Source organism: Lepus europaeus, chromosome 1, assembly GCF_033115175.1.
Source record: "Lepus europaeus isolate LE1 chromosome 1, mLepTim1.pri, whole genome shotgun sequence".
NCBI classification, from domain to species: Eukaryota; Metazoa; Chordata; class Mammalia; order Lagomorpha; family Leporidae; genus Lepus; species Lepus europaeus.
This window is the reverse complement of record NC_084827.1, coordinates 79551739-79564626: the sequence shown is the minus strand read 5'-3', so window position 1 is coordinate 79564626 and position 12888 is coordinate 79551739. Positions and strand designations below refer to the sequence as shown.

Genomic DNA, 12888 nt, shown 5'->3' with positions numbered 1-12888 from the left:
TGCCCTAGGAGGTTCACACCTCCCTTAGGATGTACCTCATGGGAAGAGATAGATAGGTCTGGGCCTCTTAACTTACAAGGCCTAAAGCCCACCAGATTATTATCAAGCCCCTTCTGTCAGGTTCTATTTGCCTCTCAATCAGAAAACTTAATTGTAGCTTAGACAGCACCTTTCTTAGCTCCACTAATAATGACTCTGTCCTTTGTTCTAGACCCTGTCTATTGTACTTGGGACTCATTCCTTCGTAATCATAACCTCTACTCTACCTCCAATGGCTCTACTCCCAACCTGTGTGTACTGATGGTCCTCTTCCCCACTTAATGCTGTATAATTGTTCAGACCTGGTTGATGCCACTCTTATGATCATTGGTTACTATCCTCACCCTGTCTTTTATGACCTTGTCTAAATATGAGCAGAGTCGGCGAACTTGGAAGGCTTCCATAGCCCTGGCAACTCATGACGCGAGCCTAGGGTGGTTACTGGCACCATAAACTAGAGTGTCAATTTGTTGGGTCAACAACAGGAGTCACTGTGCACTTGCTCCTCATGTGGGATTTCTGTCCTTAATGTGCTGTACATTTTGATTTAATGCTATAACTAGTACTCAAACAGTATGTTTCACTTTGTGTTTCTATGTGGGTGCAAACTGTTGAAATCTTTACTTAATTGATCTTCTATATATAAAGAGAATTGAAAATGAATCTTGATGTGAATGGAAGGGGAGAGGGAGCGGGAACAGGGAGGGTTGTTGGTGGGAGGGAAGTTATGGGAGGGGGAAGCCATTGTAATCCATAAGCTGTACATTGGAAATTTATATTCATTAAATAAAAGTTTTAAAAAAAGGATGAAAAAACAAAGCAATGTATCTACAATGCCAAGAATTATATACCATGAGCCTAAAACATTATTTTGTTCCAACTTGAGTTAAAGCTATATATGAAAAAATTTTTGTTCATGAATTTACCCCAAAGCAGAGTCACAATTTTAGCATGTATTAATGAATTATTTGCCTTCAAGTCAACAATTTTTTACCAAATCAGCCACTCAAGAAATGAGAATTTTGTGGATTAATCTCCTTTCTCCATCCACCTTGACCCCCACAAAGGAGTCCACACTTATCCCAGATTGGGATAGATATTAGTAAGATGTAATAAAAATAGAATCTGAATTCAGAGATGAGTAAATAGTTAAGTTTAGAGAGGATAGGTAAATAGATAAGTCTGTATGATCTGTTTTGGTGTGCTGATTCAGTATCCATTCAATACAAAGTATCAGATGAAAAATTTGAATATTGGCCATTTTGTAAATACTTATGGCACATCATCTCAGTAATTGCACATTTATAAACTTGAAGGAGTTTAAAATAAAGTAAGATATTCTGGTAATTAACTAACTTTTCAATTACTTTGCTGTGTAAGAGACATACTCTGTATTTGTATTTGTGACTATGTCCTAAAGCAAACATAAACTGTTTTTATCATACCAATCCTAATTCATCTTTCCCACTGTTCCCAGTTGCTACCATTTGCTACAGTGAGCTGTCCAGAATTCTGCAGCCCCAGAAGGGTGAGCGCAGTAACAGTGGTGACTGCTGCCACCAGTGTAGTCTCTTCCATTCACAGATTGCTTTTCAACTGTGTGTAATGCTATTTATTGTGGGTGAGTGCCTACTTTTAAAGAGAGCATGTACTATCATGCTTAGTGTTGAATAAGCATTAGATTGCTATTTAATTAATTAGCTAATTAGTGGCATTCTATTCAGACTGATTTTAACAAGAAACACACATACACACATATACATTGTGTCACTAAAAATATTATGAGCTACCTGGTGTCCTCACCAACTGTGAGGCTAATGCTTACTTAAAGCTAAAAATAACTGAATAATTAAAGGAGAAAAGTGGTTATGATGAAGGCTCAGATGTCCAACAGTGAACAATTGATGTGCTGAACTCTGCCTCACAGAGAGACATTGTTGTGGGTTGAATGGATCCTTCCAAAATGCAAGTATTGGCAATTTGATAATAATAAGAGGGGAGGTCTTTAAGAACTGATTAGTCCATGAGGGTTTCTCCCTTATTAGAAAGAATTAGTCTTTTACAGAAAAAGGCTTCAATCAGCATTAGATTCACTTGCCCTTCTGCCTTCTGCCATCTGAGGGCACTTTCTTCCCTCTGGAAGATGGAAAACTAAGATGCCCACATATTACAGAGAGCAGTTCTCATCAGACAACTGAACTTGATGGTGCCTTAGTCTCGGACTTGTCAGCCTCCAGAATTTTGAAAAAATAATTTCTGTCTATAATTTGTGTTATAGCAGCACAGACTGAGACAGCATAATACAATAGTTGTTAAGCACACATACGTAATCACCCCCATTCAACAGCAGTGGTTCTGTGAAGTTAGAGTTGACATGAATTCATGCTTTTTGTCACATACCGCCAACTCTGAGGGCATGGCTGTGATTGGTGGAAAATGGAGTGGTACTGCATGGATGCAACACTAGCTAAAGTTGATAAAATATTATAATCTGCCTAAAACTGATCCTAGTACAAGGAATCATAAACCAAGAAATGGATGGCTGAGGAGTAATGATGAAATAACCCAAGGGGTCAGAGAATGTGAAGTACCAGGCAGTAATGGAGAAGGTACTGGGAAGGACAGCTTAGGACAGGGAAGCAGGGCCTTGGGATCCACCTCAGCTCAGCTGCATTCCAGCTGCAGGGCGTAACAGTGTTGAGGCTTGGGATGAGCAAATTGGCTTCTCTTGGTCTCCAATATCACCGTTATTTCCAAAGTAGAAATAATGATTCTCATTATTATTCATCATTATTATATGGAACTGTTCAATTTAAACTGATTACCAAGGCCCTGACAAGATCTGGAGTCCAAAGAGATGTTAGTTTTCCCTTGTGATGTTAAACCTCAGGGTCTTTGAGATGCCTAATACTAAGATGGGGCAAAGCTCAGTATTACATGTGGAAATACAACTCCGAAAAGCAGGGTGCTGAGGAAAACCAAAGTCATTCCCATAACAGTTGGCCTTGAACCTCATATGGAGAAGAGGGGCCTCATGGCGTAATCATTGAAAACCAGTTTTCAGTGACAGGTTTGAACAAAATAGGTTGATTTTTCTTCAGATACCAACTACTCTGCTAAGTATGCTTCATCATGATGCTTCTATCCATGTTCCATCATTCTTACTCTTCAATGAATTTCTCATTTTCGTCACTCCCTTTTGGATCTAAATCCTCTGCCACCACTGGTGGTTGCTTCTCAAAGCTTCATTAAAGCTACTTAGATTAAAGCTTTGAGCCTTGAGAAACAAAGTTGGTTTGCTTGCTTACTTGTCTCTTGTGTTGCTTAGCTTTCCTTTAATTTGAAACCCTACAGTGATTCTCCTCAGTTCTGTTTTGGGGAAGAAACTGTTGCAAGCTGTTCTTGCTGGTGCTTGCCCTGTTGATAGAAAATAATGCGGTGCTTAACCTTTCTGTTTTTGTTCACTGAGAAGGCAAGTAGTCAAGGACACAGGAGGCAGCAAACAATCGCTGAGAAAGCATTGGTGCCACTCTTGACTGTTTTCCGTGTATGCCAAATACCTGAAAAGGCCTGGAGCTGCAAAGACTGCAGGACCTAAAAGGAGAGTGGGAAGGAACTAATGATTCTGAGCACTTGCGGGCACTGTAATTATTTTGTTTTATTCTTAAAGACCACCTGAAATTCCTGAACCAAAGATCTCTCTTTGGCAATATGTCAGCAAATGCTGCCCAGGCCACCTTCTAACTCAAACCAGAATATAGCCACCTCAGAGCATAGCTGCTGCACACTTCCAGCTCTAGACTGGACAAGGCCTTCTTTGTTGCTCTACTGGATCATTGTAGTTATCTCCTAATGATTAGAATGATCTCTTCTGATGCCCACTACCGTCCAAACTCAACACTGCAGCCCTAGCAATTCTCAAGCAAGTCAGATGGTGGCTTCCCAACACTCTGATCAGTCAAAGAAGCTTCTGGCCTGGATGCCTGCCCATGCTTGCAGAGTGAATCTTCCCTCTGCCAGCAAATCCCACTGTGGTCTGGTCTGTACCACCTCCTCACTATCATTGCCACCACTTTTTCCTCCCTGATTCCACCCCAACTACATGTGCCAACTTGGTACTCCATCCCCAAGCTCAGCTTTCTTCTGCCTCAGGATGTTTGTACTTCTGTCTTATTCCCAAGTATCATCAGAAATATATTTCCTCACTTTCTGCAACTGTGTGCTCAAATACAATCTCTTCCTTGATCACCTTACATTAAAAAAGCATTCTCCGTTCTATCTCCTTGCTCACTTGTTCTTCTCTACCACATGTGTCATTCTTTCACATATATTTGTTCATTGATGTCCATCTAACTCCACTAGTATGTTAATCTCTTGAGAAAGGCACTGACAGATGAAATTGACTTTCTGAGAAAAATTAATTTATGGCCCTAAAGTATAAGAGGAGGAGCTAATTGCTATGGTAGGTTTGCAGATTCAGTAAAGGCAGAATACTCAAAGCATACTGTAATAAGTAAATCTAAATCCTGCGAATTTACAGGTATCTGCTGTCAAAGTTACTCAGCCTGGGGAAGTTTAAGCCTTTTTCCATCTCAGATTTGCCAGGAGGGAGAAGAAAGGTAAGAAAGCAAAACTAAGCCTAACGGGATTCTTTAACTCCCATAGTTTGTGTCACCTCTGTAGCTATTAAACATACTCTTTTTATTCATTTTTCCCTGCACAAATCATCTCTTTCCCATTGTGACTTTTAAAAAATAGTCTAATGCTTCTTTCAAAATAAAAGAATCTTCCTGACTGCAGTTATTAATGCACAGCCTCCAGATACCTCCAGTACACCCTCTTTACTGTTGTCAGGAGGGGCTTTTTTAAGATACATACTAGTTTACTCCATTTTGTTCAAAGAAGACTATGGCTGACAATAAAACCAGAATTCCTTGACCTAGCACATAATGCCCTTTCTGAGTGAATTCTTGTACCCCTCCTAGCCTTCTACTTGGCCATCCCTCTTCTGGTAACTTTTAGTTGTGCAAAGCAAAAATATTTAATAATGCCCTGCATACATCATTCACTTTTTTTAAAGATTTATTTTTTTTTATTTGAAAGTCAGAGTTACACAGAGAAAGAAGGAGAGGCAGAGAGAACAGAGAGAGAGAGAAAGGTCTTCCTTCTGCTGGTTCACTCCTCAATTGGCCACTATGGCTGGAGCTACACCAGTCCGAAGCCAAGAGCCAGGAACTTCTGGGTCTCCCATGTGGGTGCAGGGGCCCAAGGACTTGGGCCATCTTCTGTTGCTTTCCCAGGCCAAAACAGAGAGCTGGATTGGAAGTGGAGCAGCTGGGACTCAAACTGGCACCCATATGGGATACCAGCACTGCAGGTGGCGGCTTTACCCGCTGTGCCACAGTGCTGGGCCCCATCATTCACTTTTGTTTAACACTTTTTTATTCCACTCTAATTGCTGTGTTCTCTGCCTCAGTTCTACCTGTGTGATTATCATTAATATCTAGTAACACCAGAGACCCTGTGTGTTAGGCTTTGTTGGAGGTGCTTTCTGTATTGTTTAGTGCTCACAATAATGCTGCTCAAAAGCATTTTTGTCCATATTTTGCAGATAAAGGAATTGAATTTCAAAGAGCCCAAGTTCCCATAATTATAATGTGGGGGAGAGTTCAGTGCCAGTGTGTGCCATCTTCCCACTGTGCTGCATACCCCTAGGATGCCACTTGCTCCCAAGAACTGCAGGCTCCTCCGTGGCAGAGCCTTTTCTTTTTCTGTAACTGCACTGCCTCAGTAATCTGGACCATCAGTTTTACAGTTGCATGTGTAGGTTTAATTGTGGAAAAGAACATGAATGGGAATTATGTCTTCATACCAGCAGTCCTGTGGCTGTCAGCCCCCAATATTGGCTCTGTGGCCTTGCCTCTCACCACCCCTTCAAAGACATCTAGCCAACGCCTGAGCTTCACTGAAGTGTGTCCCTTTGGTTTATGATGACCCCTTTTGGTTTATGATGAATACAGCCATCCATGAACACCTATGCTTTGTTGTGATCTGCCTATGAGGAAGTCCACAACATACTTATTTTTTGTCATTGTAGATTGTGTCTTGTGTGTGTGAGAAGTGGGGTATTCTCCACTCATTGCTTATGTTTTTCATCCTGTTAGTTGGAAGTCAGCTTTGAATTGTCCTTCCAATGATGGGAATTGATCTCCGTTGATGTAACTATATAACATTAAATTTTTTTTTTACATTATGGTAATGCATTCACGTAATCAGGAAAATTAAGGTTTTTTAAAAATTTTTAAATGTTATTTATTATTTATTTGAAAATCAATGAGAGAGAGAGGGAGAGACATTGAGAGAGAGAGAGAGATCTTCCACCTGCTGGTTCATTTCCTAAATGCCCATAACAACCATGACTGGGCCAGATTGAAGCCAAGGACTTGGAACTCCATCCTGGTCTCCCATTTTGGGTGACAGAGTCTCAGGTATTTGAGCCATCATCACTCCCAGGATGCAGTAGCAGGAAACTGGATGGGAAGTGGAGGAGCCAGGACTTAAGATGGAACTCCAATATGGGATGGGAGCATTCCAAGCACTGGCTCAACTCACTGTGCCACAACATCTGCCCAAGTAGATTTATTTTTTGTACTGGATTGAATGATTTGAAAGTTCAAAGGGAAAAAATAAATAAATGTAAGAATCCCCAAGAATATATGCAGGAGAAAGAATAATGTGTTCCATGTAGTACCAGATACTGAAATTTACTTTAAAGCTAATGTAATAAAAAAAGTGGTATTTGCACAAGAAAAAGCAAATAGAGCAATGGAATAGAATCAAACCAGGAGACATATGTAAGTATCTGTGGGAAGTTATTATATGATAATGAGAGCATTTCCATCCCATGGGAAATACAGTTTATTTCATAAATAATGTTGGCATTATTTGGCTATTAGAACAAAAAATAAAGTTCAAATTTTATTGATGTATTTAAACATTCAAAGTTTCAGAAAAAGAAAATATCACTACACATGTGTATACTTAGGGATGCTCCGTCTTGTTGTAACACATTGCCTTTATAATTTAAGAATTATTGGATTTCAGAGTCATATTTATATGTTATATAGTATAAACTTCAAAACTCAGAAGTTTTCAAAATAAATACCCAAAGTCTCCTTCATTCCCAGGACCCTCAGTATGTGGTTTCTGTTTCTTGGCTTTTTCAAATAATGTCTACTTATTTATTTTAATCTACTTGAAAGGCACAGTGACTCAGAGAGAGACAGAGCAAGGTCTTCCATCGTTGGTTCATTCCTCAAATGCCCACAATAGCCAGGGCTATACCAGGTTGAAGCTAGGAACCCAGAAATCCTTGAGGTCACCCACAAGGGTAATAGGGGTCCAAGTACTTGAGCCATTATCTGCTACCTCTCAATGCATTACCAAAGGAAGCAGGATAAGAAGTGGATTAAGTGGGACTAGAACTGGCACTCCAATGTGGGATACAGGCATCATAAATGGTGGCTTAGCCTCCCTACTATATCCACCCCTTCCTGATGTTTTTAATGTGCATTTTTATGTGCATATGCACAAAAATATTTACAAAATTGTACATTAAGCATTTAATTGTAGACAACTTTCCAAAAAAATAGAGATATAGCTCATCTTTCCAAAGACTACACAGTATTCCATTATTTGACTCCTACTTAGTTAAATTAAGTAATCCTTTATTAATAAGGGAGGTCTTTAATATAATTTTTTAAAATATTTATTTATTTATTCGAAAGTCAGAGTTACACAGAAAGAGGAGAGGCAGAGAGAGACAGAGAGGTCTTCTATCCGCTGGTTCACTCCCCAGTTGGCCCCAGCAGCCAGAGCTGCGCCGATCCAAAGCCAGGAGCCAGGAGCTTCTTCCAGGTCTCCCACGTGGGTGCAGAGGCCCAAGGACTTGGGCCATTTTCTTTTTTTTTCTTTTTTCTTTTTCTTTTTTTTTTTTTTTTTTTTTTTTGACAGGCAGAGTGGACAGTGAGAGAGAGAGAGAGAGACAGAGAGAAAGGCCTTCCTTTTGCCATTGGTTCACCCTCCAATGGCTGCCGCGGTAGGCGCGCTGCGGCCAGCGCACCGCGCTGATCCGATGGCAGGAGCCAGGTGCTTCTCCTGGTCTCCCATGGGGTGCAGGGCCCAAGGGCCTGGGCCATCCTCCACTGCACTCCCTGGCCACAGCAGAGAGCTGGCCTGGAAGAGGGGCAACCGGGACAGGATCGGTGCCCCGACCGGGACTAGAACCCGGTGTGCTGGCGCCGCAAGGCGGAGGATTAGCCTAGTGAGCCGCGGCGCCGGCCGACTTGGGCCATTTTCTACTGCTTTCCCAGGCCATAGCAGAGAGCTGGATCAGAAGTGGAGCAGCCAGGACTTAAACCAGTGTCTATATGGAATGCTGGCACTGCAGGCAGCGGCCTTACCCACTATGCCACAATGAAGGCCCCTTTAATATAATTTGTAAACAGAATGATCAAAATGAAAAGTCTGGCTATCTCTATCTGACTCTCCAGTTCTCTCCACAGGGGAAAAATGTTCCTATGTTTTAGCTCTTCTGTGGTTACCATTATAGCTTAAATTATACTTGTCTGTTTTTCTTATTTCAACTTTTGAGAATAGCTATTGACTTTGATTTGCCAACTATACAATGTAATGAGTTTAAACTGCATCTTTCATCCCCACTACCTCTCATCATCTGTTCTTTTGTTCTGTCACTATGTTTATGCATCCATGTGTAATCTGTAGGTTAACTCAAAGCTTTTCAACCAAATATAAAAGCCACTAATGAGATTATACCCTTATTAATATTTACTACAGAATCAAGTTATGCTATTATGTTTATAGGGAAATCAGTACACTGTTAAGATACTAAACTCCAGCCATTCAAAGGATGGCTTCCTAACCATCAAGGTTCAAGTGGATTCTGTTTTAATTTCTCCTGAGTTTTCTAAAATCATATTCAGTTGCTACTCTTGTGGCTGGCAATATAGAGCTCTTTTTTGTTCATGCTGCTCTAGAGCCGAACTGAATAATGGTTTTGGAGAACTTATGAGGGTGGTAAACTTGCAGAGAACTTGTATGACTGAAGATGCTACATAAAATAATGGTTTAAATATGGATATTTAATATAGACATTCCTTCAGCTAGTTGTTTTTGAGTCATGACTCCTATATGGTCCATTGCTGCTGATAGGAAATACAAAATTCACCTGATTGTCCTTCCTTTTTAAGTTTTTTCATGTTTTTTCCCTTTCTAGAGTTTTTGAATTTGTCTTTTTAGAACAGGACATCTTTAAGTATGGGTCTTTTTCTCTCATCTCCCTTTCTTAGTCCTGCTGAGACCTTCAGTGTAAAGGACATTATTATTCTTTAGCCTAGGATATTTTATTCCACTATTTATTTTATTATATTCCTTTTCTGCTCCCCCTTTTCTGTCTGTTTCCTTCTCCCTTCCCCTTTTCTGTCTGTCTGTAATCTCTTGAAACTTCTTTGAGTCAATTATTAAACCTCTTGAATCCATTCTCCATATTTTTTAACTTTATCTTTTGTTTCTTGCATCTTCCTGTTTGTTTTCCTTTCTGATTATAGGAAATTTCCTTGCTTAAATTTCCGAATCAATTACTTGATGTTTAATTCCCTAGTAACATGGTAGTCTATTGACATTTTTAGTTTTGCAACCATATTTTAATTTCCAAAACTGTTTATTGACTAGTTTTATAGGTACAATAGTATTTGTGATTTTTCTAGGGATAATATTTAGAATGTCTACTGTTGCTTTGGATATTACTTCCTCACATTTCTGTTTATCTTTTAATCTCTGTTCATTTTTCTAAATTGTATGGGTGGCCTTGAGGCGCTATGCTATCAGTATTAAAAGTTGTTCAAGTGATTCTCATATGGAAAAAGACTTAGAAATGTCACTGTTGGGTCATTGGATTGGATGCATGGTTGCATAGATTCTGCATCTTGTCTGTTTTCATGTAATAATGTGTCCTGTAGGTTTTTCCTTATCAGTATATTAAAAACTTCCTTCTTACAGCCTCATTGTATTGTATTATGAGAATGTACCATAGTTATTAAACTATTTTCCTATTGATTTGAAAAACTTGGGTTGTTTCAAATACCAGAACAAGGAATTTTTTTCCTCTAACACTTCAATGAATAATGTAATCCATCCACTCTCATTTTATATACAGACAGTTAGGCTTACAAGATAAATTCTTGGAAGATTGCTGACTCAAAAAGTTAAATGAATTTTTAATTTTGATAAATATTAATAATTGTTCTTCAGTTTTAAACAACCCTGAAAAGAAGTGATTTGGTCATAGTTAAATAAATTTTTTCTGGCTGGCGCCACGGCTCAATAGGCTAATCCTCCGCCTGCGGCGCCAGCACACCAGGCTCTAGTCCCTGTCGGGGCGCTGGATTCTGTCCCGGTTGCCCCTCTTCCAGGCCAGCTCTCTGCTATGGTCCTGGAGTGCAGTGGAGGATGGCCCAAGTCCTTGGGCCCTGCACCCGCATGGGAGACCAGGAGAAGCACCTGGCTCCTGGCTTTGGATCAGCGTGGTGCACTGGCCGCAGCGGCCATTGTAGGTAAACCAACGGCAAAAAGGAAGACCTTTCTCTCTGTCTCTCTCTCTCACTGTCTACTCTGCCTGTCAAAAAAAAAAAAAAAAGTTTTTTTCTGGGGATGACTTTCAGTCCAGTATTTCTTTCACTATGTCACACTGCCTTTCACTGTGTTCTCTGCCAGTTAATTTAGTTAATTTAGAGCTGTTCATAAGAGGCTGTTCAACATTACATGAAACAGTATTTGGGAAAATACCTGCTGACTTAGTCATCTTCAGGCTGCTATAACAGGAATAATATAGATTTAGGTGGCTATATCAGACATTTATTTCTCACAGTTTGAAGGCTGGGGAATATAAGATCTGGTAGCTGTTGAAGGTGCTGTTGCTTTGATGTCCCCTCAGTGAATGCTCACATGACTGGGAGGGTGAGCTCTAGTCTTTCTTTTCTTGTAAGGATACTAATGCACTCTCATTACCTCATCTAAATGTAAGCACCTGCCAAATGCCCCATCTCCTAGTACCATACCATTGTGGGTTACAAAATAATGGATTTGGGGAGTACACAAATATGCAATTCATTATACCAGCTTACCTGTCATTAACCATATGACATATATATATATAACCGAAATAATTAAAGATAAATCCATACAAAGATAATGCAGCACGATATGAGCATACTTCAAAACATTTGTGGAAAATGGAATTAAAAGGTAAGTTTATTGTGATGCAAAAAATTTTGAGATCCATTAGTAGTTTTCTATTACATACATTTTCCACAAACTTTCTAAGTATACTCAATTGCTATTTATAAAGAGTAGAGATAGAAGTAGGCCAGAAAGTTTAAGGAAATTTTGGAGAGAGAAAGCAGAATAGGAAAAACTAACTCCAGAAGCCCCAGAGATAATAGCAGTTCTCAAGATATCTTCCAAAGAAATTCCAACTACAAAGTCGATAAGGACAAATGCAAAAGTAGATTAGCAGGCACACAGGAAGAAATTTAAATTAAGAACTGACTTTAGAACACACAGTCCAGCTACTTCTCAAGGCCTCATCTCACCCCAGTATTCTGAGGTTACCTCATAGATGGCATGGAAAATTTCTGCCTTTTGTATAATTTCAAGGTCTGTTCCTTATTGAATAGGTAGCTGATCAGATTGGAGAGGGCTCTAGTAAATTACTGGACTTGAGAGAGAAAAGAATTGGAGATTCAGGTGACTGTAAGTAGAACTCTTTAAAGAAAAACAGCCATTCCCGAGTGTCTGTGGGGCACTGGTTCCAGTACTTCTATGGACACCAAAACCCATGAATGCTCAAGTCCCTTTTATAGAATGATTCTGTATGTGCGAACAACTAATCCACATATTCCTATATACTTTAAAGCATTTCTACATTACTTCTAGTACCTAATTCAATGTAAATGAGCAATGTATTGTTTAGGGAATAATGACCAAAGCACAGTCTGTTCAGTACATTTGTGTGTAATACTTCCCATCCTAGGTGGACTGCATCTGTGGATGTAGAACCCACAAATATAGAGTGTGGACTGTTTAAGTGTAAGCAGCTGCATCCAAAACTACAAACAGGAAGGCCATCTGCAGGCAAGATAAGGCCCTCCTTTTCTGACTACTGGGGATTCCCAGGCTCCTGTCCAGTGCAAGCCGAAATACCTCCCAGAAAGCCAACTGTCAGCATGACTGACCACTGACAGACTCATCTGCCCTCCAGTTCAAGAGAGAAGGTGTCCAATAAACAAACCTACACAAGGTCTGTGTTCACTTTAGTAAATTTGTTCTTGTATTGCAATATTGTTGTATTTTATTTAATGCATTTTATTAAATACTGATGTATGGACTCATGTAATGACTGAAAATTCCTTAGTAATTGAAGTTGCAGTCAGGATTGAGAAGAACTGCTGTGAACAACTGAAATTAATAGTTTTATGTATCTAGCATAAAATAATCTCTACTTTTAAAATTGAGTTGAGGCCGGTGCCGCGGCTCAATAGGCTAATCCTCCGCCTTGCGGCGCCGGCACACCGGGTTCTAGTCCCGGTCGGGGCACCGGATTCTGTCCAGTTGCCCCTCTTCCAGGCCAGCTCTCTGCTGTGGCCCGGGAGTGCAGTGGAGGATGGCCCAAGTGTTTGGGCCCTGCACCCCAAAGGCTCCTGCCTTTGGATCAGTGTGGTGCGCCAGCCGCAGCACGCCGGCCGCGGTGGCCATTGGAGGGTGAACCAACGG

The 12888-nt window shown here is 40.2% G+C and overlaps 1 protein-coding gene across 1 annotated transcript in view; it reads left to right on the top strand.

The window, feature by feature from the left end:
* NXPH2 (neurexophilin 2) overlaps nucleotides 1-12888 on the top strand; it is a 126630-nt gene that overhangs the window by 64492 nt on the left and 49250 nt on the right. The gene's annotated exons all lie outside the window — the stretch shown is intronic.